Source organism: Pagrus major, chromosome 13 (assembly GCF_040436345.1).
Source record: "Pagrus major chromosome 13, Pma_NU_1.0".
NCBI lineage: Eukaryota > Metazoa > Chordata > Actinopteri > Spariformes > Sparidae > Pagrus > Pagrus major.
This window is the reverse complement of record NC_133227.1, coordinates 28,508,620-28,531,770: the sequence shown is the minus strand read 5'-3', so window position 1 is coordinate 28,531,770 and position 23,151 is coordinate 28,508,620. Positions and strand designations below refer to the sequence as shown.

The window sequence follows — 23,151 nt, the reverse complement described above, 5'->3', positions numbered from 1 at the left end:
GTTAGTATGGGTCGTAACAAGCTGCTTTCACAGTCTACTCGGTCGTTTTTCTGACGAGAATGGGCTGAAACTGACACGTAAGAAGTTGGCAAGAATATTCTATTCCTGTTTCATTCAGCCAGCTTTCGATTACAGTTACAACCTGACTTTTAGCTGTCGTTTGGTCTCCACCAACTCCTGAGAAGAGCATCCAGCTCTGTTGACCGGCATACAGAACTCCTGGGTATGTGAGTTTGAACAACCAGATGGAAAGCAGCAATCATTCATCTTGATGGATGCACAGCTTTGTGTGATATCACATCTGACATGTTTCCCTGCTGCCCTCTCTTTATCTCCCTACATCATGTTCCTCCTCCGCTAGCAAATCAATATTAAAAAAGGTATTCCTTTTAAAATTATGAAAACTAATTTTCTTCACACAGTACCTATTTGACTCTCATTATGTTCCTGGTAATAACTTTCAAATCATCCAATTGAAGGGCCAAACAAATTTGAAAAGTACTTTTCTGCTCGAAGATGAATGTTTGCTCAGGACAAATAGTTGTTCCAAAAACTAGACGATTTAAAATTTCTCATGATTGCTTTGAGGAAACATTCTGTTTTTCAAGGCTAAACAGGCTCTTGAGGAACCTGAAGACTCTCTTGGTTTAGAGAGAAAGTTGCCAGGTGGCAAAATGAATGCAGCCAAAATGTGACATCACACTTTGAAAAGAGTATCCGCTAGTTGTTCCTGCACTAAAAGTTACAGGATTTACGCTTTCGGTGCTAATCAACACAACAGAATTGTACCAAGTGACGTAAGCACAGTGACCGCTACTGGCTCCAATACTAGGTGCGGGGCGATCCTGTTTTTCTGTCCGCCTGAATAATATACGATAACACAATGCAATTCAACAAAACACGGACAGAAAAATGCAGCCTCAAAATTAAACAGAGCTGAATCATTGCCTCCGACTAAATGTTGTAATCTTCACAGGGGCAGTATTCATTACAGGATGTCTGGGTTGAATTGCATAATGTATGTTCGCTAATACAATAAGTGCAAATACAGGAAGTATCTGCTCAATTCAATGTTTGTTTTGAGCTGCTGCCTGATTCTAGTTTTACATAATTTATATCTGTTTATGCTTCGAGGAAGATTGTTTGCATTTTAAGAAAACTGTATTCGAAAATAAATCCCTCGACAACCTCACACACTGAGACACGCATTCCCCAGGCAGCCAGGGAGCCGTACGCTTTGAAATCTAAGCGGACATCGAGCCAATTGATTGGCTAAGTGGTCCCCGGCTGCCACACCTGGACCGGCTGCCTCCTCTCCGCCATGTTTGCTCATTGTTACAGTGGTTTCACATTGAGTTGAGCCAAGCTGATAGCTGCCTGGCTGCGTTTTAATAATTACACACACAGATGGTGACCGGGATTGCTGCTGGTGCTCTCGGCGTTGGTGGTGATGAGGCAGTTCTCGTCTCATCTTTTCTCTTTTGTCCTGCAACTCTTCCTTCCTTCCATTATTACCTATTCTTTTTTTATACTTTTGTAAGCTTTTTACTTTCTTTCTCACGTTTTTTCAAACTGACATCAGCCTGCATATCTGCGATATGCTGTCTGTGTATGACTCATCTTTTATCCTCTAGATTATTAATACATTTATCACTGTGATTGGCAAGATAATTGATGATATCACAGTACGTTTATGTATCATTTCTTATTATTCTCAGAGGACATGGTGGTTTCTACTCGGGTCATAGCTTATGAGCAAATCAAAAGTGTTCACAGGAAGACAGTAATAGTTATGATTAGCAAGCTAACAAGCTAAAATTATCTAATTATCTAATCAAGATCAATTAGATGCATCTGTAGCGAAGATGGTTTCCTATGAAAAAAAAAATGTCTGACAAGATACACAGAAGAAAAATCTTCAGTTCAGTCAGATTTTCAGACATAAAATGATCCCTAAGCGTCCTGAAGGACAGACGGACAGACCGTCCTAAAGTTGCAGAAGAAGGTTGCAGAATGACGGTCACCCGTAGCTCTAATATAATATCACCACCTGTCTGTCCTCACGCCCCGCCTGACCGCAGGCCTTGTGTGACCGCCGCCTGATGAAACACGTGATGCCAAAGCCTCTGTAGAAGCATCCTCATTGGCTTCATCAACATCCCCACCACCATCACCAAGGACGTCCTCTCCTGCACAGTGGTTCAAAGTTGTCTGAAAGTCAGAGAGGGAGAGTTTGGGACTAAGAAGCCATGATAACAGCGTTAAAACGCCTCACCACCACCAACCGGCCTTACCCAGGCGTGCACCGCTCTGAGGGTGAACAGGCTCTGTGCTGGGGAGGAAGGGCACTGAACCCCTGGGAAGGAGGACTGGCAGGGGTTGCTGGTACGGGCAGTAAACCAGAGGGCTCAGGGTGCACTGGGAAGGTCTTTGTGCTGCGTGAAGTGACTGAGATTAATGCCAGCACCCACGGGTGAGCAGGTCCGTAGTGGGTGATGCTCTCTCAGTGTTGCCAGGCCTGCTGCGAGCACGCTGAAGACGCACTGTTGTCCTTGAAACAAATGATTATTCAGCAGGTTGCTCCACACTGATGAGAGAAAGAGACAGACCATCTAATAGAGACTAACAATCATCGCTTGCTCAATTTTAGGCCCATAATTCATGCAAATGCGCCTGGGGAGCGTCCCTTTGTTGAATTCTTTCCTTTCGCTCCGGCTCTTGCTGTCTTATAGTTTTTGCAGATTGACTTTGTGTTTGACTTTGCTTTGCTCCCCCCCCAACTCTTGATTGTGTTTTGATGAATTACATCTCGTTATGTAATTTCACTTTTATTTATTTTGTGTGTTTGTTTGCCTGTTTTGGCGGCTGCCTTGTTCATTTGTACAGGGGGTATAGAAGCTGAATTAATAAGCAACCCTAAGTGGAATTCCTGATAGGAATTAGCGAGAAAGAGGAAAGAAAGCTCTGCTGATGGAGGGAGAAGTAGATTAAGTGCTTGTAGGGGGAGAGGGGAAAGTAAAGCGACAGACTGAGCAATTGGGGAGAGAATGAATGAAGAAGAAAAAAAAGGAGAGCGCGTGGTTCTACCTGCAAATGAGTGGAGGCACTGTAAAGAAAAAAAAAACAATCCTTCTCTTCTTGCTCATTTTCCTGCCAATTTCGGTGAAATGTCCTCCTGTCAATCGCACTCGAAAATTTGAATGCAAAATAGAGTTGATAGAGCTGTAAAATAAGAAATAAAAAATACAAGTGAACACCAGCTGTGCGGCACCAGAGAGCCGAATGTAGCGAGGGAATAATTCATACTGCAGACTGCTCGGGGAAATTGAAACTCTTTGAAAGTTTCTAATAAAACGAACACAGTGGTCCGGCTCGCCCGTGAAGTTACTTCTTTCAACCCGTCGCACTCCGAGAGTCCGCTCACGCATACAGAAGTGACACGGCTGAGCAGAGAGGGAAGAGAAGGAGAGAGAGAGAAGGTGGAAGGGACGATGAGAAGAGGAGGAAGATGGAGAATGAGAGGGGATATCTGCAGAGAGGAGGAGGGTGGTAGAGAAATCCAAAACAAAGAGCAGGGAGAGGAGAGAGAAACAGAAGATGGAGCATAAAGAGAAAATGATTGAGTCGATGAAAGATGGTGGTGAGTGAGGAAGAGGAAGAAGTGGTGAATGACAGGAGATGAAGTAGGATACAGTTTTCTAGAGAATGAGAAGGGAGTGGAGGAAATATGAGAGAAGAGGAAAAAGGGAGGAGGAGAGGCAACAACATGTATCCTCTGAAGTGATGAACGCCATGCAGGAAATGAGCTGCCCCCTCCAGACAGAAGTCACATTGTCATGTCTGCAAATACCCAAAGTCAGAAGATTAGAGGGTTTTTTTTCTGCCTAATGCTGCAGAGAAGAAGCTCACCAAGGCAGAACTGTTCATTCACAGTAAATGGAGCAGATATAATACTCACCACCTGCTCAAATTCAAATGCATAATCCATGGATTACACCAGTTCAATAATGAAATACGGTCAGTTTCAGCTTTTCCTACATTACCTTGAGCCGTAAGTCAAATATGATGTTGGCTGTCAGTCGTCAGCCTTGAACCAGCCCGGTGAACGTTTCTGCAGACCACTGTTCACATTTATACGTGTTATAGGCTATAAAACATATTGACATTTCTACAAAATGTGTCATTTCACGTTCACTTTACGTGCTTATGACCAGACGGTCGTATCTTGGGGAGGTGGAGGGGATGGTGGTGGAGTTACAGAGAGAAGGCTGCCAAGCCAGTGACCACAGTTCAATACTGAGTGAGACGCCACGGGATGTTTTTAAGTTGAACTCGGGACAATTACCAGCTGTGTTTGTGGCAACAAAAACAATTATTATCAGCCAGAACATGATCTTTTTCTAACCCTAACCAAGCAGTTTGGTTACAACATAAAATTGAGAATGAAACCTAAAGAAATGTAACGTTTCAACATATCCACAGTTTCTAGAATCAAACATCTCCAACATTAATTTTTGCAGCTGGGTTTAAATAACTACATTAATGTTTTTGGGCTTTAATGAGCTTGTTTGGATCTTTTTCTGGTAAAGCTCGCTCAAACAGGACGAGAGGTTTCTTTACTGATTGCACATACAGCATGTGACCTGAACTCTTGTTTGTGTTCACTATGTGGTGGTGGTTTGTGGACTTCAGAGTTCCTGTTCTGTTTTTGCTCAGTGTCTAATGTGATGTGACTCACAGCTTCTGTCTTTTTTTTCTAAACCTGACTAGTACAAAAAGTTACAAATACACAAAAAGAGTACTTTTGTACCCTAGCACCCTGAGTGAATGTGTTTTTGCAGGAACATGTTCCACATAAACATGCAAACGCACATTTCACGCAGACGCTTCAAGCTACGCAAAATGGATTTCACGTGTTGCTGCATCCTGGAATGTGTCACCTTAAAGATGTACCGCCATGCGATGCAATGCCAGGCTGCAGTCTGAGCGCTGCAGCATGTGGACCCTGTGGCAAGAAACAACGAGAGAGAACTGACCCCTTCTGTTTGGGTTCAATTACGCTCAAAACAACTGCAGCTTAACAGTCTGATGAAGCTCCAGCTGAACATTTGTAGGAACCTCTGTCCATCGCCTCTGCATTATATTGAGGCCTGTTGTTTCTTGTTAACCCTTTCATCTGGATGAAGACGATTTACAGGCTACAGGGGTGCCATCTTATCTCCTGGCAGAGAGGATAGTGTTTCCTGGACCATAAAGACTTCAAATGAGGACAGTTTTAATTAATTTACAACTAAACTCCCATTTCTGAACTCTCTTTTCCCTTTGACCAGAACCTCCTCACACAGGTCATGAAGTTACCTGTGTCAGTTCACCAGGAAGGACGAACGAATGTCTTCAGAATGTGTTAATACAATGTCTTTACATTTGCAGATTAAGTAACACGCCTGATCACTTTCTACCTATTTCTCTCTCTGTCTCTACGACTTCTGATCCACAAACACCCACAGAGTGGACATCGGACACCTTCTGACGTGTTTTTCCATGCTGTTACTCTGTCTTTTTTAATTTACGACTTATGCCTGGTACCTTATCTGCTCACATTCCAAACCAAATGGTCTCTGTATTCTTCCAGATTTCAGACCATGTCTAATTAACCATTAAGTCAGTATCTCACAATCTTATTTCTAACATATTAAGAAACAGTAAGAGAAGCTCATAAAACTGATCTTTCTCCCGTTTCTCTACGATTAAGATTGACTGAGATCAAATTTTAATGTTTAATCTGTACTGTGTTCGGTGGAACCACAGCACCTCCTGATGGTGAGTCCTGATACAGTTGGACGAGAAATATTCTGTTTAATATGTTCATGGTTATAACCAGTAAATGACTCTGATATGTCTTTGTTTTAACAAGTATTAAGCTGAATATGTATAATTAATGTTTAATCACGTCATAATCCTTGTCATGATAGACAAAGTACATCTATTGAGCCATGGTGAGAAACTGAGAAGGTGAAGCACGGTTTAGTTCAGTGAGTTTCTGTGAATCTTAACACCTCCACTAAATCTTGGAGATAAAAGCCGGTAAGCCCCGCCTAGACACGCCTCGATTTGCGAATAATAAAACGGAGAGATCACGTCTCTCGAGTCAGTTTTGTTTTTTTTTGTTTACAGGTTCAGTTTTTAGTTTTGTTTTAAGTTGTTTTTAAAGTTTTGTTTTTTTCAGTTGTTTTAAAGTTTTTAGTTGTTTTTAGTTTTCTTTTGAAACTTATTTTGAAGCTTTTTACTTTACTTTGAAACACGCTCCAAGACAGCGATCTCATCAGAAGTGCTCACGCGTTGATTTTTCTCATTTTATATTTTTCGCAGTATTGATTAGCTTCTTTTATTAAGTTTGTACCAGAACGAAGTTCTGTTTTAATTTGTTTTATACCGTTAAGTATCGTAACTCGCTTTTGAAGAAGTAAACTTAATTTAGATTACCTTGCATTAACTAACAACGGAAGATCCGCTTGATCAACGTATCCTCCTCAGTTATTTTATTCAAGAAGTTAAATCTAGTTTACAAAGTCAGAGCCTGAAAACCACTCGAAGAAACGAAGAAGAACGTCTTTATCACAATCATCATCACGACACAGCAACTTGCTGTGTCCGAGACCGTGCAAGCGGTTCTCCAACGAAAGACAGACTCTTTGACAAGCCCCCAGCGCTCGCTAGCGGTATCATCCCGCTGGGCATTGAGCCAAGATCTGCACCGGATCGGTACGGGACCAGCTGCCCTCTTCCTAAGACAAAGGACCGAGGTGCCCAACCGACTGATACCGGACGAGCTGACCCCGGCCATCGGACCGCCAGCTAGAGTCGCAAATCACCCGAGGGAATCCGCTGCCGCGGCCCCGCAACTCGGCTGAGAAAGTAGGCTCTCCATCACTCACAACAGCTGGATTCACACATGATACATGAGATGGTATATGGCTCTGGTTCTGATCTTTTAGCTTAAGAGAAATTCGGTTAGGGTCTCGTTAGTATTAAAAATTACTACCGTAATATTTAAATGCTTCAACCTAACCCATGATCTCACCATCAGCCAATATTCCACTAATAACCCATTACTTAGTTATTTCACATTTCCTGTTACCTGTGTTATTCATTTAAATTGCCATTTCATTTATTTAACCTGAATTATTTAGTCAATAAACATATTTAACCGCATTTCGTTGTCTGTGCAGGTTTGTTTTTAATGTGGAGAACCGATGGATATGTGTAGAATCTCACTGCTTCATATATGAGATGAATAAATTGATCTGAAATTGATTAGAATTGATACAAGTTAAACTTGTCCAGTCGAATTTGATTAATTACCTCCGGATTATTCAAATAGACAAAATAACGGAGGTGGTGCCCCATTAACGAGTGTTTATTATTAGTGTATCTCCTACATATTATTATGGTGCCATCCGTGCGAGGCCACCTAAAACCACAGTTCTCTGCATTAAATTAAGGTGTACAGACAAACATCGGTTTTAATAATCAAAAAAACCCAAAGCTGTCTTAATGTTGTTTGGCTGTCCACCGAGTGATTAGTGCGATACTTAACCTTATATTCTCTACTGCATATACCTTGAATTGTGTGTGAGCATAAAACTTCGCTGAGATTTGATTTCGCTGCTTAATATGAAATTAATGTGTATGGATGCTGCGTTGTAACCAGATCCGTGTGTGATAAAGAGCGTTCAACATCGCTGCATGTTGGAAATTAATGTGTAGATGCTGCGTTGTACCAGACCTATGATTTAAAGAGTTGTTAAACGCCGCCGTGCGTTAATGCTTCATGTACAGATTCTGCGCTGTAATTACCAGATCTGTGAGTTAAAATTGTTAAACGCCGCCGTGCGTTAATGTTTCGTGAACAGATCCTGCGTTGTACCAGGTCTGTGATTTATTTGCATGCATAAGTGTCGCTGCACACTTCTTAAATTAACCGGTTTGATGAATCATAAGCTGTTGCGCTGTGCCAAAGCTTAGAGATTCATTCTGAGATGAAGTCTATATCTACCGCGATGTTCCGGAGATATTTGTAACTTGCTCAGACCCTCGTGTGTTCTGATTTAGATTAGCTACCTAAACAGAAAACAGCTGTGCAAACAGTGAGAGGTTTATTTGATCTACCCCGTGTAGTATCAAGATTGGTTGCTATGGCAACAATCTAGTTCAGAAGACAGTATATTTGACTGTGTAAAGGAGGACAGAAAACCTCTATCAGTTGAAATTGTGAAAACAAGTAAATGAATGCAATGCTAGTTGCTGGTTGAATGTTTTCTGAAGTGCTGAAAAACTTGTTGGTGCTAAAATTAAAGTGGCAGGATTCACTGCGTGTGACCAGTGAACTCAACTGCTGTAACTTTGTCTTAGAGAAGTTAACCCTCCAGAGGCCAAACCGTCACTGACCCAAGCCTTGAAAAACAAGGGGGGTATATCAGTGGGCGGAGCTAAAAGTCCCTCCTCTAGACTCTTCTTCGTGTAGCCTTGTTAAAATTAAATTCTGCGATAGCGCCCCTGGTGGCCGACTCTGTAAAACCTCCAAAGTTGCGATAGCGCCCTCTGTAGGACGATTCGGTAAAAGATTTTTATTTTGTGATAACTTCTTCTAATGACCAACTCTGTGAATATTAAATTTGTGACAACACTCCTGGTGGCTGATTCTGTTAACAACAAATACATTTGAATAGCATATTCTGCTGGCTAACTTGATTAATTGAATTTTGTCTTTCAGCTTTAATAGACTGAAATCCCACACAGGTACTTGCTAAATTGTATTATTGGAAGCCTGTGATACTGCAATAACTACTACAGTGAATTAATGTGTCTCATTGTTCAGGTAAATCGAATAATTAAGTTGTAAATTACGAATTTGACAACTTTAACCAGATTTGACAACTTTATTCCAAATTCAATTGAAATTTTTGTTGTATTACTTGGAATTTGATCTTGATATATGCTACACGCATGCAAGTCAAAGAATTAAGCTGTTAACTACACATCCAAGTACTTTTAATCGAAAGCCACATTTAGATCAAATACTTTAGTCTTTGTTGTTAACACATTAGCTGTCAAATCCTTTGAAATCCAAAACGTCTGCTGTTTTTGAGCTTCACAAATTGAGTTAATTAACCAAGCAAACCCCACCTCTAATTGAAAACAATTAGAATTTAAAAAAGCTCAAATAAAATAAATAAATAAAACAAAGTAAATAGAATTTTGAATTGAATTTTTCTTCTAAAAACAATGGCAGGGCCCGGTGATTCTGACACCGTGAGCCTAGTGAATCCCTCAGACAATCTAGATTCAGTAATATTGGATCTCACCACAGAGTTGCTACCAGATTATGCAGATAAAATCCAGAAGACCGACCCTAGTGAGCTACATGAAATAATGTCCGCGTTAGTACACCAGTCCCTGACTGAAGAAATGAAAGGAAAAGACAGAGAGAAAATGTTAGGGATGATGGTTATCGTGATGTCTGCACAACAAAAACGCAGAGACCAACTGCTAGAGAACGCTTTAGCTGAAATAACCCCTAAAAAGCAACACGAGAAAACTAAAGAGTCCTTAACTAAAGCAGAAGACTGCATTAACCGACTTGAGTCTCAGGTTAAAGCACAAAAAGAGGAACAGACTGAAATGCAGGAAGGAAACTCAGAGCTCAAACAAGTCCTTCACGCCCAAGGACTAGAGCTAGATAAAACAGAATATGAACTTGAAAAAGTAACTAAACATCTTGAAGATGCTAACAAAGACCTTGGAAAAGCAACCAAGGAAAATAAGGAGCTAAAAAGTAAGCTCAAAGTTTGGGACAGGGCCAGAGAAAGAGAAAGGAAATGTCTACATGACATGCAACAGGCACTAAAAGAAGCCAGGGACCAAGTTAACGAATCCCATCTTGAACAGATGGAACAAGAGGCAGAGCTCGAAGAGGTTAAAAGGGAATTAAAGCACTCCTTTGAGTATAGTTCATTCCCAAAAGCGCCTGCAGGTGCAAACTCTCATGAGGAAAACAAAGAGAGCAGATTCCACAGGAACGCTCAATTAGGCACGTCCCCGCCACGATCTATGTCACCCATAGATCCCGTTGTCCAGTCTCGGACTGACAGGGACCTGCGTGACCGAGATAAAAGGTCTCCCTCCTCTCAGCCTCTCCCTCCTCCAAGCGCGCAATATTCGCGAAACCCCTCCGACAGGGACCTAGATAAAATAGCTCGAAACATAATGCATTTCGAACCCAAACCTGGTGCCTTTAATAAAACTCACAGGCAATTTGACCCTGAATTTTTTCCCAACCCTCCCACCCAAATGATCGGCATTGCCGCTCAAGCTCAGGTAGTAGCCAATGCTCCTGACAACTCTTCAGCACCGAGACGCTCCGGTCCTGACTTGAAATACTTGCATGACGCACGCACTGCCTTGCGCATTGTCGAGGGCCTCCTTGTACATGTCTCCGACGCTCTCACTTCACCTGCATTCGTGGTGCCTCAGAGCCACAGGGGGGTGATGCTAATGCAGGCCCATAACTCTCCATGCGCAGGACATAGAAAAGCCAAAGCAACATACCAGGCACTCCAACAAGTAGCCTATTGGCCACACATGCAGGAAGATGTAGCAAACTACATCAAAGACTGCTCAATTTGCTGTCAGGCCCAACTGTCAAACCTGCTTCACAGAGCTCCCTTCCCACGAAGGGGCCACAGAGCCTACTATGACCAAAAAGTGTCCCATGACAAAGTCGAAGTGGGGGACAAGATTTGGTACTACACCTCTGCTCCCCTGACTAGAAAGGCCAACCAAAACACCAGAAGGCTTGCCCGCAAGCTTCTGCCCCAAAAGATCAAAGTAAACAAAGGCCAGAAAGAGCAGACTCTTAAGTTGGTCCATCGCAACCAGATGAAACCACACAAAAACCCCATGGGACTCGACAGGGATGCAAACTTGTCTGATAGGTCATAAATAAGGATAAAACCTTTAAAGCACCTAAAAGTGCCAATCGCGAGTAGAATTTTATTTTATTTTTTTTGTCAACAAAGGTCACTGTTGTTCGCGTCATTTACAAAGTTGAATTGAGAAACAGGCTTTGTAAATTAACCTGCTAACTTAACCTGCTTAACTAAATACAGTCCTTTGATTCACCCAAAACTAATTGATTCAAAGTGGGGGTTAATCTAACACGTTTGCCCTTTAGTCCAAAGTGTATAATAAATTGAAAAGTAGAATTAAAACCAAACTCTGAGATTGTTCGCAAGGAACATCCCAGACTGTTGATCACCAGCTGTCGTCTACACACAAAGAAAGTGTTTATCAGAATGACAGACTCGACTTACAGGTTACAGCAGTTGCAGAAGTTCACTGTCACTCAATCAGAACTGAGTAATTTAGTTGCAGACCTAAACAATTAATTGGTGAACTCCTGATAAAGCTATCAGCTATAAAGCTTGTAAGAATATTTTGTTTGTTTAAATCTTGGACTCTCTACAGTTCATGCTGTAAGTTTATTCACAGTAAAATCGCCATGAATGTGAATTTCAAGCTGAAATCCCAGACATCAGAGCGCAGATCAACCAACAACAGCAGGTGCTACAAACATAAGCCAATCATTGTAGAGCATCGTTTTGGTGGTCAAAACCCACAGTGAAGTTCTGAATAAAACTCTCCTTGCTATAATCAGAATTAGAATCAGAAATACTTTAGTGATCCCTGAAGGGATATTGCTTGTGTTACAGCTGCTCCCATTCAGTCTTAGAAAATAAGCAGAAATGTACATCTATATGAACAGTGTAATAAATATTTACGTGAGTAATCATTCTCCTTTCAGTCATGTCAGTTGATTATGCTCACACACAACCTGTCAGTTCGTTATGGCAGACACGCTGAGAGACATTGGATCCTCAGTGAACAGCTCAGCCATAAATAAGATTCTTCTGCATCTTATCCCACTGTTTCTGGTGAAGTAAATTTTATCCACCATTACCAGAGAACGTTATCCTATACACTGAAAATTTAGCTCCATCATTTGGACACAAACCAATATGAAATCAAGAAATCTAAATTTTTCGACAAACACACACTTGAGTTAGAGCAAAACACTCTTACTCAAGTGCAGTGATCAGTTATTGATAGCGACTCTCACAGTTAGTTGATAACAGTTACTATTGACAGTTCTATAACAGGCTCCTTAATTCTATAAGATTAAGAGTAGAACTTTCCACTAACCAAGTTAGTATTATCAGTACTGTTTTCCCTTATTTTTTTCTTTACTATATGATTAGACCTTAGCACATGCCAAAGTCAGACACCATCTCTGATCATAAAGTGTGCCACCTGTGCTCCTCGACGATGGACATCATGACTTCATCGATCCAAAGTTCCCGCTACTACGGTCATTCAGATCGAAGTGGGGGATATGTAGGAACCTCTGTCCATCGCCTCTGCATTATATTGAGGCCTGTTGTTTCTTGTTAACCCTTTCATCTGGATGAAGACGATTTACAGGCTACAGGGGTGCCATCTTATCTCCTGGCAGAGAGGATAGTGTTTCCTGGACCATAAAGACTTCAAATGAGGACAGTTTTAATTAATTTACAACTAAACTCCCATTTCTGAACTCTCTTTTCCCTTTGACCAGAACCTCCTCACACAGGTCATGAAGTTACCTGTGTCAGTTCACCAGGAAGGACGAACGAATGTCTTCAGAATGTGTTAATACAATGTCTTTACATTTGCAGATTAAGTAACACGCCTGATCACTTTCTACCTATTTCTCTCTCTGTCTCTACGACTTCTGATCCACAAACACCCACAGAGTGGACATCGGACACCTTCTGACGTGTTTTTCCATGCTGTTACTCTGTCTTTTTTAATTTACGACTTATGCCTGGTACCTTATCTGCTCACATTCCAAACCAAATGGTCTCTGTATTCTTCCAGATTTCAGACCATGTCTAATTAACCATTAAGTCAGTATCTCACAATCTTATTTCTAACATATTAAGAAACAGTAAGAGAAGCTCATAAAACTGATCTTTCTCCCGTTTCTCTACGATTAAGATTGACTGAGATCAAATTTTAATGTTTAATCTGTACTGTGTTCGGTGGAACCACAGCACCTCCTGATGGTGAGTCCTGATACAGTTGGACGAGAAATATTCTGTTTAATATGTTCATGGTTATAACCAGTAAATGACTCTGATATGTCTTTGTTTTAACAAGTATTAAGCTGAATATGTATAATTAATGTTTAATCACGTCATAATCCTTGTCATGATAGACAAAGTACATCTATTGAGCCATGGTGAGAAACTGAGAAGGTGAAGCACGGTTTAGTTCAGTGAGTTTCTGTGAATCTTAACACCTCCACTAAATCTTGGAGATAAAAGCCGGTAAGCCCCGCCTAGACACGCCTCGATTTGCGAATAATAAAACGGAGAGATCACGTCTCTCGAGTCAGTTTTGTTTTTTTTTTTTTACAGGTTCAGTTTTTAGTTTTGTTTTAAGTTGTTTTTAAAGTTTTGTTTTTTTCAGTTGTTTTAAAGTTTTTAGTTGTTTTTAGTTTTCTTTTGAAACTTATTTTGAAGCTTTTTACTTTACTTTGAAACACGCTCCAAGACAGCGATCTCATCAGAAGTGCTCACGCGTTGATTTTTCTCATTTTATATTTTTCGCAGTATTGATTAGCTTCTTTTATTAAGTTTGTACCAGAACGAAGTTCTGTTTTAATTTGTTTTATACCGTTAAGTATCGTAACTCGCTTTTGAAGAAGTAAACTTAATTTAGATTACCTTGCATTAACTAACAACGGAAGATCCGCTTGATCAACGTATCCTCCTCAGTTATTTTATTCAAGAAGTTAAATCTAGTTTACAAAGTCAGAGCCTGAAAACCACTCGAAGAAACGAAGAAGAACGTCTTTATCACAATCATCATCACGACACAGCAACTTGCTGTGTCCGAGACCGTGCAAGCGGTTCTCCAACGAAAGACAGACTCTTTGACAAGCCCCCAGCGCTCGCTAGCGGTATCATCCCGCTGGGCATTGAGCCAAGATCTGCACCGGATCGGTACGGGACCAGCTGCCCTCTTCCTAAGACAAAGGACCGAGGTGCCCAACCGACTGATACCGGACGAGCTGACCCCGGCCATCGGACCGCCAGCTAGAGTCGCAAATCACCCGAGGGAATCCGCTGCCGCGGCCCCGCAACTCGGCTGAGAAAGTAGGCTCTCCATCACTCACAACAGCTGGATTCACACATGATACATGAGATGGTATATGGCTCTGGTTCTGATCTTTTAGCTTAAGAGAAATTCGGTTAGGGTCTCGTTAGTATTAAAAATTACTACCGTAATATTTAAATGCTTCAACCTAACCCATGATCTCACCATCAGCCAATATTCCACTAATAACCCATTACTTAGTTATTTCACATTTCCTGTTACCTGTGTTATTCATTTAAATTGCCATTTCATTTATTTAACCTGAATTATTTAGTCAATAAACATATTTAACCGCATTTCGTTGTCTGTGCAGGTTTGTTTTTAATGTGGAGAACCGATGGATATGTGTAGAATCTCACTGCTTCATATATGAGATGAATAAATTGATCTGAAATTGATTAGAATTGATACAAGTTAAACTTGTCCAGTCGAATTTGATTAATTACCTCCGGATTATTCAAATAGACAAAATAACGGAGGTGGTGCCCCATTAACGAGTGTTTATTATTAGTGTATCTCCTACACATTTGTGACACTTTGTCCACCCTCATCTTTTCTCCTTGTCTCTTTCTGTATCTCTTCACATTTGGCTAAGAAATTCAAGAGTTGTCTCGGACACTTATCGGGCTGCAGAACCAGTCTGAAGGACAAGCCTTATGGTCGTATAATCCTGAACAGCCAGAACCTCAAATCTCATCAAGTTCAAGCAGATTCAGCTAAAAAAAATAATACGTAGAAGTGCTCAGGCAGTCACGTCATTTCCTGTGAGTAGATCATTTCCTGTATAGTGTGAGCTAATTGGTTTGAAGTGGATCAAAACTTCATGTTTTGGCTTTTTTCCTTGCTTGAATTTCTCCAGGCGGCTGTGAACCCCTGGTTGAAATGAGAGTTTTGTTTCACTGTGTAACTTTTAAGGAAAAAAGGTGTGCAGCAGTAACCCAGGAGAGCAGCAGAGTGAATGCATTAGCGAGCACCTATACAACGGCTCCTACCGCCTAACCTTGTTCCAGCAGTGGTGTAGTGATTTCTATCCCTTCAAAAGGCAGCAGTGTAAGCCTGCGGATTTGTCAGGGCCCCAACCAGGTCTTAGCTTCTGCTCTTATAGGATTGCAGTGTACCGGTGGTCCTGCAGGACAGCACGCCATTACAAGCAGCCAGATTGCAATAATCCACTTTTCAATGTGAGCCCATTGTGATAAAGCATATAAAAGCCCCTTTTTACAACGTGTCAAAGCCTCTCTCGCTGCCATTTTCAGTCCCAGCAGAAAAATGACACACTCTCTGTGCATGTCTGCAGAATTACTCGGCATTTAATCAGCATACTGTAACACTAAAGCGACTGGATACGAGAACATTCTTCGCCGTGCAGCGGTGTGGTCATGAGATCAGTCTGGACATGCTGAAAGCTCGTCTGTTCCTGTTGTTGAGTTATGAATGTCGGTTTCCAGCCGAGGCGGCGTGAAGGGATTAGATCAGGATTAGAATTTCACAAAGTTATTTCAAATATCCATTTCACTCAAGTGTGAAGAAAGAAAAGAGCACATATTTATGTAGAGAATCCTCGACAGTCACTGCAAGTCTGTAAAAATCCATTCCCTCAAGAATGATCAATGTAAAAGGTGAAGAATGCTTTTGAGCTGAACGTCTGTGTTTTTCTCCTGAGAGTCTGTATTGATAGATGGCTGTTGAGTCGCTGTCCATGGTGCTGATTGCCACTACAGTTCATAACAACACAACACAACACTGTGGCTCTGCTGAGTCTTTTATAGCAGCTACAAGGAACTTTCTTCTTGTGTGGACAATAACAGTATGAGCACCACTGTCTCCTGTGGTGAAGATCTTGATCTGGCTCGCATGTGCATTTCAATGTTACAGCGACTTGTAATAGGGTTAACAATGTCTTTCTGCGCTACGTAACTTCGGTGTGTAACACTTTACAGGACTATGTCACACACAGCACCAACTATCAGTGATTTTGGTGAAACTAGGTCATATTTCATGGAGACATTTTCCCTCTGTGATTTATGAAATTTCCTGAAAGCACCCGTAGTTGCTGCGTACTCTCTACAAGCTAGCTCTGTTAGCCACCTCTGCTCAGAGCGCCGCTGGGGAGCGTTCGGTGTTTACACCTGATGCTGATGGAGAAAGCTAAGAAGATACAAAGAGACGGTGACCAAAGGTGAAACGAGAGACAACCGTCAGTCTCAGACCGATTTTAAGTCTTTGGCGACAGCTGCAGACAGACAGAGCTGGATTTGCTGCTTTTGAATTGTAAGTAATATTTAATGGCAATCTAAGTTAGATGTCTGTTAGCAATCATAAGCCGAGTCAGCCCATTTTAACAGATGTTTAGCTAGTAGCATAGCCATGTATCATTGTTCTGGTGTTACTACATAATGTTGCCTTAAACACAGCTGTTTGCTGGATGCATGGCGATGACATAATGCATCTATTTTTGCGCCTGTGTGACATTAATAACTGTAATACGACGACAGTGAGCAAAGTTTTTCGTACCGCACGACCAGACTACAGAGCAGCTGCTTCCCTCAGGCTGTGAGATCCTTCAGTTCATATTCACAATAAAGAAATACTAGAATTTGTTGGTGTCTGACCCGGTGATTATAATGCCCAGACTAATAGCCACATAACCAGTTAAAAGTCTTCTTGTAGTATGTTTAAGTACCGTTATAGTATTAAAAGCAATGTTGCATGGTGGCAACTTGATCTCAAAGAGATAGAAGATAGAGATATAGAATTATTTCTGACATCAGACTAAAACTGAACCAAATGGGCTTAATGGAAATCTCAACTTGAGTCCCTGTTTGGCAAAATAATCTCCCTCTAACAACAGAGCAATGTGTTTACAGATCAGTTTACAGACTATTACACTGCACAGAGGGAGGTCGCTCATGTTTGCCTCACACCACACTCACTTCATTTGACCTACTTTAATTGTTGACAGTTTGTACGGAGGATATTTATGCCACTTATTAGTCCAGCTATTAACGTGTGTTTTATGTTTTCTTCCAGTTTTATGTATACTGTGTGTTAGCACAGCGTTGATTGGAGTGTCGGCTGGATGTAAATACTGCGCCTGCTATAATGAACAACACAATGAAATAGACACCAGCGCTGTGCTCCAACTCCAGACTGCATAATCATTGTTAAAAGTTGTTGGTAATCTTCATAAAACACTGCTTTTCAGCCTAATTAACCATTTTTTAGAACAAGAAATGATTTAATACGTCCATCATCAGACGTCAGTCAAACTGTAACTTTGAAATGCTTTCTGCCAATTAAATCACACAAAAAGATAAGATCTTATACGTATTAGAATATTAGTTTTCTCCTTAAGACGTCCTCGTCTCCGTCTAACCACCGTTCACAAATTATTCAGATTTCTTCTCTTGCAGCTGTGAGGAGCTGACAGTTTCCTTTGTGCGCTGACAATAGAGCACCCCAACATTCAAATTACTTTTTCAAGTATACTTATTAAACTCTTTGAATATGGTTCATTTTTTATAACTTCTGAAAACTTGCCTTTCATTAGTATGTATTATGAAAAAAAAGGGGACACACCATAACTTTTTTGGAAAACAGTGACTGTTTGATGGCGACCTCATTCTGCACCAGCACGCATGAAAATGATATCAACTGGAACATCACACGTTTTTTAATATTCCTCTGGTCTGTCTGTCAGATCAAAACAGCCTCTCTCTCTAAACTCATACTCCAGCAGGGAATAATTCCTCACTGCATTATTCTCCGCTTCAACAAGCTGTTTCAACACTTACTGCCTTTTAGCACCTACATGTTAGTATATAATGAAGCTGTGTATGTGTAATGAGTAAAGGAATTCAGCCTTCTGTGTCGTGATCTCATTGAATTTCTGGCAATATCTTTAAATAAATAATACTTCTGCAAACCGATGATACATTTGCATTTGTGCGTTGACATTTCCACGACACGTGTTGTATCATATTCACGTCATTACAGGTTTAGGATCTGACTCTCACATTGGCGCGGGGGAGGGGATGGTTGTGGCGAGAAGGCTGTGAACCAGAGACGACTGTTCGAGACTGTGTTTTAACATAACCTTGGACATTTTAAGGAGACCACAGGACAATTTCCAGCCATGTTTGTGGCGACAAGACTGGGTGTTTTTAATGTGACCTCATTCATCTCCTGCCGTGTTTGTGGAGACCAACAAAAGGTTATTTAAAATGATCTTTTCTTAATGCGCAACAAACATTTTTTGGGCTTTAATATAACCAGACCATTAGCACAGTGTTGTCAAAACATAAAATAGAAGTTTCAACATATCCTTTGTGTGCAGAAACATACATCGCCAACATTTATTCTGGCGATTGGGTTAAGTGGATGCTAACGCTAGCCAAATCAAGATCTGTCGACACAAGGTGGTTGCGCTCATACCACTTCTGTCCACAGTGGGGCGCCGATATCAACTAAAAATGAGCAGCTTTACACTTACCAGTATAATACAGTCTCATAGAAACAACAAACTATGGCTCCCAACATACTATAGAGTCTGACACGGGTTAAAACCAACTGAATATTCAAAAGTCAGCAGACCAGATGCCAACAGTGCAAAATCACTCAGATTCATGGGCGCAATGTCTCGACACGAACAACAATCGTACGGACCACATAACACTCACGGCGTCCCTGCTAACGTGGATCAAGATTAATCTCTCAGTAATAGATGCTGAGAAATGCTACTGGCTGTTTACAAATGTTTTCTGTTCCTCTTTTGACTTCAAGTGAGCCATTTGTCACAAACCAATATGTTGTTACTGAACGAGCGCGCTGATGATTTCAGGCAGGAAGGGAACAACAACAGCAGCGGCACACGTTTGTGTGGCGAATGTGTGTGTGTAATAAATTTGAGGTAGATTGCATTGTCACCGACTGTATTGGATTCAAATATGCTTAGCACTATTAGCATTAATATCCATCAAGATGCTAAATATATTTTCCTCCCCATGATACAGACCTATGGGGATTAAATTATTCATTATGCCTATTTGCAGACCGGAAGAGAAACGCTTCGCTGCGGAGGAAAAAAGAATAGAAATTGAAAGTAGGGTGAAAAAAGTAGGAAAAAACGTCCCTGCTTAGTCATTGCTTATTTATTTCCCACATGACAAATAAGCAGCTTAACAAACGCTGTGTTTTTGAGAAACTGGCTGATGAAACTCAAATCATACTACGTCATCGTTTTCCTCTCCATCTTCCGCCATCTCCACCTCACTCAGACGGTAATCAGCTGTTTGAATATCAGCCAGCATGAGAACTGAATTTAATGATGGAACAAAAATCCATGACACGTCTCAAAGAAGCAAACTTTGTGAGTTATTGAAACCTAAAAGTAGAACAATTTGCTAAATCTGACTGATGGTGAGGCTTATTCAAACGTGAGCCTCATTCATGGGCCCAGTCACACAAAAACAGGAGGCATACTGCTTCACGTAAAGCATGTTTTAAAGTTAAATTGATGTCAAGTGTTTTTTTTTTTTAAATCACTTATGTCTGGCTCTATATTTCACCTTTCATCAGGTCCAACAATGACAAAAACAGTCATACGTAATTTTAACTGCATTTTAGTGTCTATAATTTCCTGGAGAATGAGAGAAGATGTTGAAGACTCATCCTGCTCGTGGGAGCGTATGCCCCACATTTCTTCCGATAAACACTTCTTTATGATTCTGGCGTGGGCGTTTTAAAGATGGAGTGTTTTTCCAGGGGCCGGGCCTCGGGCCTTGTACCAAAACACAACATTATAACTGACTCACCAATTTGCATCTGTCCTGTCGGAGGGCGTGTCGCGGTAACTGGGCCCTGCCGATGTGGCCGGAGTCGGATGACTGCGAGCTCCATGGTAACAGATTGGGTCCATCTTGGTCCGATCAGTCGATACAGCCAGATCATATCTATAATGAGTTATCTATTAATGTGAGTAGTCATGACTCTGATGATCACTTGACAGGAACGGCTAGTGTGACCAAAACTCTCCTTAGATATTATTTCATATTTCAAATTATTTTATAAAAATAGATTTAAAGACTAATGTTCTGTCCAGAAAATAAAGAAAATAAGGACTTCACATAAGCAGCAGGACCTCAGATTTATCTCAACAGATGGGTTTTAATTCGGCTTTTAACCCGACTAAGATCGGCAGCTTGTTGTCAGAACTCTTGACTTTTAACTAAGATTATTTGACTGGAAGGTTTGAGCTCAAATTAATGAATCACAACTGAGCAATTATAGAAAATGTCATGGTTAAATGATGTGTGCTTCTGGGGGGACCTGAGAGGGCAAAGAGAAAGGCTGGGATCCCTTCCCGGCTAACTCATGACATCCCCTCCAACTGAAGACCACAATCGGGTGTTTTTGTAAAATATCTGAGCCCAAGAATATTAGTGACATGATAGTAAAATAACTAGGTTTTTGTGAAGCCTACATTCAAGGAAAACTGTTTTTTTTTTTACTGTCAACCTGCTTTTAAAAATTGCAGGTAAAAGGTAATACGCATTAGCTCAAAGCTGTCCTGAATCAGATGGGTAAAGATTGTACGAACAGCAGATAACAGCACGACTTTCAGCTTTCTCTCACCACTTTTCCATCTCCTGGTCTGTGTGAACAACAACAAACATGCACAGCAAACACAGCTTCAAACCCTGCAAACATCGATCTGCAGCTCGTGAAGCTCTGTTCTCTCCTCGCACCTTAACAACCGTTTGTTTTCTTCAACAAAGGGATTGGAACAACTGAATATATAAGCCTACGGTATTTTAAAAAGCATTCAGGCTTACTCAGAGACAAAAACAATCTGTAGTCATCAAGACAATCTGTTTTAGCAGGAATGTAATGGATCTAATAGATTAGAACAGAAAGGTTGCCTGATGCGAACCACTTTTCCTTTTTAAGCACATACGATTTAGTTAATAAGAAAAGTCAGAAAAATAGAGAGAACATAGCTTTTCTTACAGACCAGAACTGATCCAAATAACAAGAACTTTGAATACTTTGAGTGTCATCTATCTCAACACTGCCATAGAATAAAATCACCTTGAATATGACGACAAAAATGGGCTTTTTATACTGCAGAATCTAAACATCATCAGAGTCTCAAAGCTTGAAATGCAAAAGAGAGGCTCGGCTTCAGAAAACTGGATGAAGGAGATGAGACAGGCTGCAGTGGAAGGATATGTGGAAACGTCTGGGGAGAGATGAATCCGTTTTATAGCCTCCCACAAGAGTTTTGACAGACAAACTGCCCGTCATTATGAGTATTCGTTGTTCTCGGAGTGGACATTTACAGTACAGCATCAATACACCTCCACTGTAAACCAATTCTGTAAAACCCCAAGTGGCACGGTAGGATAATTGTCGAAATACATCCAAACCATCTGTTATTTTTTTATCCTTTCTCTTATGCAATCATAAGTTGCATTTTGTGACCCCAGGAATAAAATAAAATAGCAACCATGCTAGCAGAAGCACCACAACAAAACAACAGTATACCATCCATCCGTCCAACACACCTGAATGTTGCTGCATTTCCTCTGCTTTTCTTCCTTGAATGTAGATTGGAGCTTTTTTTTAGCTAGACAGTCTCTGTGAAGTCCAAGCTTTGGTTTGTCCCTGTTCTGAGACGTGTCCCACAGTCACCTCGCTGCCGTCTTGATTTTACCAGCTGGAGGTTGATTGTAGGATCTTTTCTAAACCAGAGCAACATTCCCTCGTCTTCGCCGCTGAGGAGAGAGCCAACAGCACTGCTTTGTCTCCACTTGACATTCAGGTCAAAAAGTCAAGGATTTGTTCCATTAGATCGTGGAAACACAGTCATCTCAGTGCAATTTACAAAATCCAGTGACTCATTTAAGCAATTACTTTCTTCCCGGCCACTGTGCTGACAGAGCGCTGCACAGATGATGGTGGCACTTCTTGAAGAGTTCTGTCATTTCAGCGGTGAAGCTCTGATGTTTGAAAGGCAATTTGGTCTCCAGAGAGAATTTGATCTCTAGAAAATCCCGAGGAAGAGTTTCAAACTTCTATAATCCCTTTTTCCTCTTTGTATCTGCGGAGCAACACACTTCAAAATGTGTGGACTACAGAGAGTTTGTCTGATTCCACCTCTCATTTCTTTCTCTAATTTGATGTGATCTCTGGGACCTGATACAGACAGGTGGCTGCCTCACTAATCACAGCCAATCACCTTAATCAGCCACAGGTGGAGTGAAATCAAGACACAATAGCATTCAATGCATCTTGTGTTTGTGGATTGAATGCAAGAAATAAAAATCCATGTTAATTTTCTAAACTACTGGATCCTTAAGTGGAGATCAACATTTCCAAACATCAATTATGTCGATCGTGTTTTAATTGATACAGAGGACAAAGTTTATTTTGTTGTAATGGTGGAGTCCTTGGTTTGACTTTGTTGCTGTGATATATTTGAAATTTTTGTTTTAATACCTGAAGAAACCTCAGAAATCTGAGTATAGAGTTTCATAGTTTCAGGAGGACAAATTAAAAAACAGCATCAGGCAGGTGAAGCGCAGCTCTGGATTCCTGTCGGAGATCTCTGATGTTTCTGCCCACGTACTCTTGAACATCAGAGTGTAGCCATGGGCTACTGCGCACATCTGGGGTTAAAGCCCACATGTAGATGTTAAATTTTCATCACTGTCAGAGATCAACAGCCTTATGAACGTGTTCAAAGAATGTGTTTTAGCACCTCACTTCGAGTTTGATCATTGAGGGGGGAAAACCAACATCCAGTGAGAATTGTGCAAGACTGCAGCTGAATCTGAGCTCCGACCCTGTGAGGAAGAGGCAAGTGCTGCGTGTTTTGAAGTACCATACCAT

At 41.0% G+C, this 23,151-nt stretch overlaps 1 protein-coding gene across 2 annotated transcripts in view; it reads right to left on the bottom strand.

Annotated features, from left to right (window-relative positions):
- sgcd (sarcoglycan, delta (dystrophin-associated glycoprotein)) overlaps positions 1-22,381 on the bottom strand; it is a 255,670-nt gene extending 233,289 nt beyond the window's left edge. The window contains exons 1-2 of one of the 2 annotated variants that reach the window (XM_073480088.1): positions 21,825-22,381; positions 20,073-20,210 (exon numbers count right to left, since the gene is read on the bottom strand). The gene's annotated coding sequence lies outside the window, so the exon portion shown is untranslated. The remainder of the gene's footprint in view (positions 1-20,072; positions 20,211-21,824) is intronic. The other variant, XM_073480087.1, reaches the window with a different exon arrangement.
- Positions 22,382-23,151: the final 770 nt, after the last annotated feature.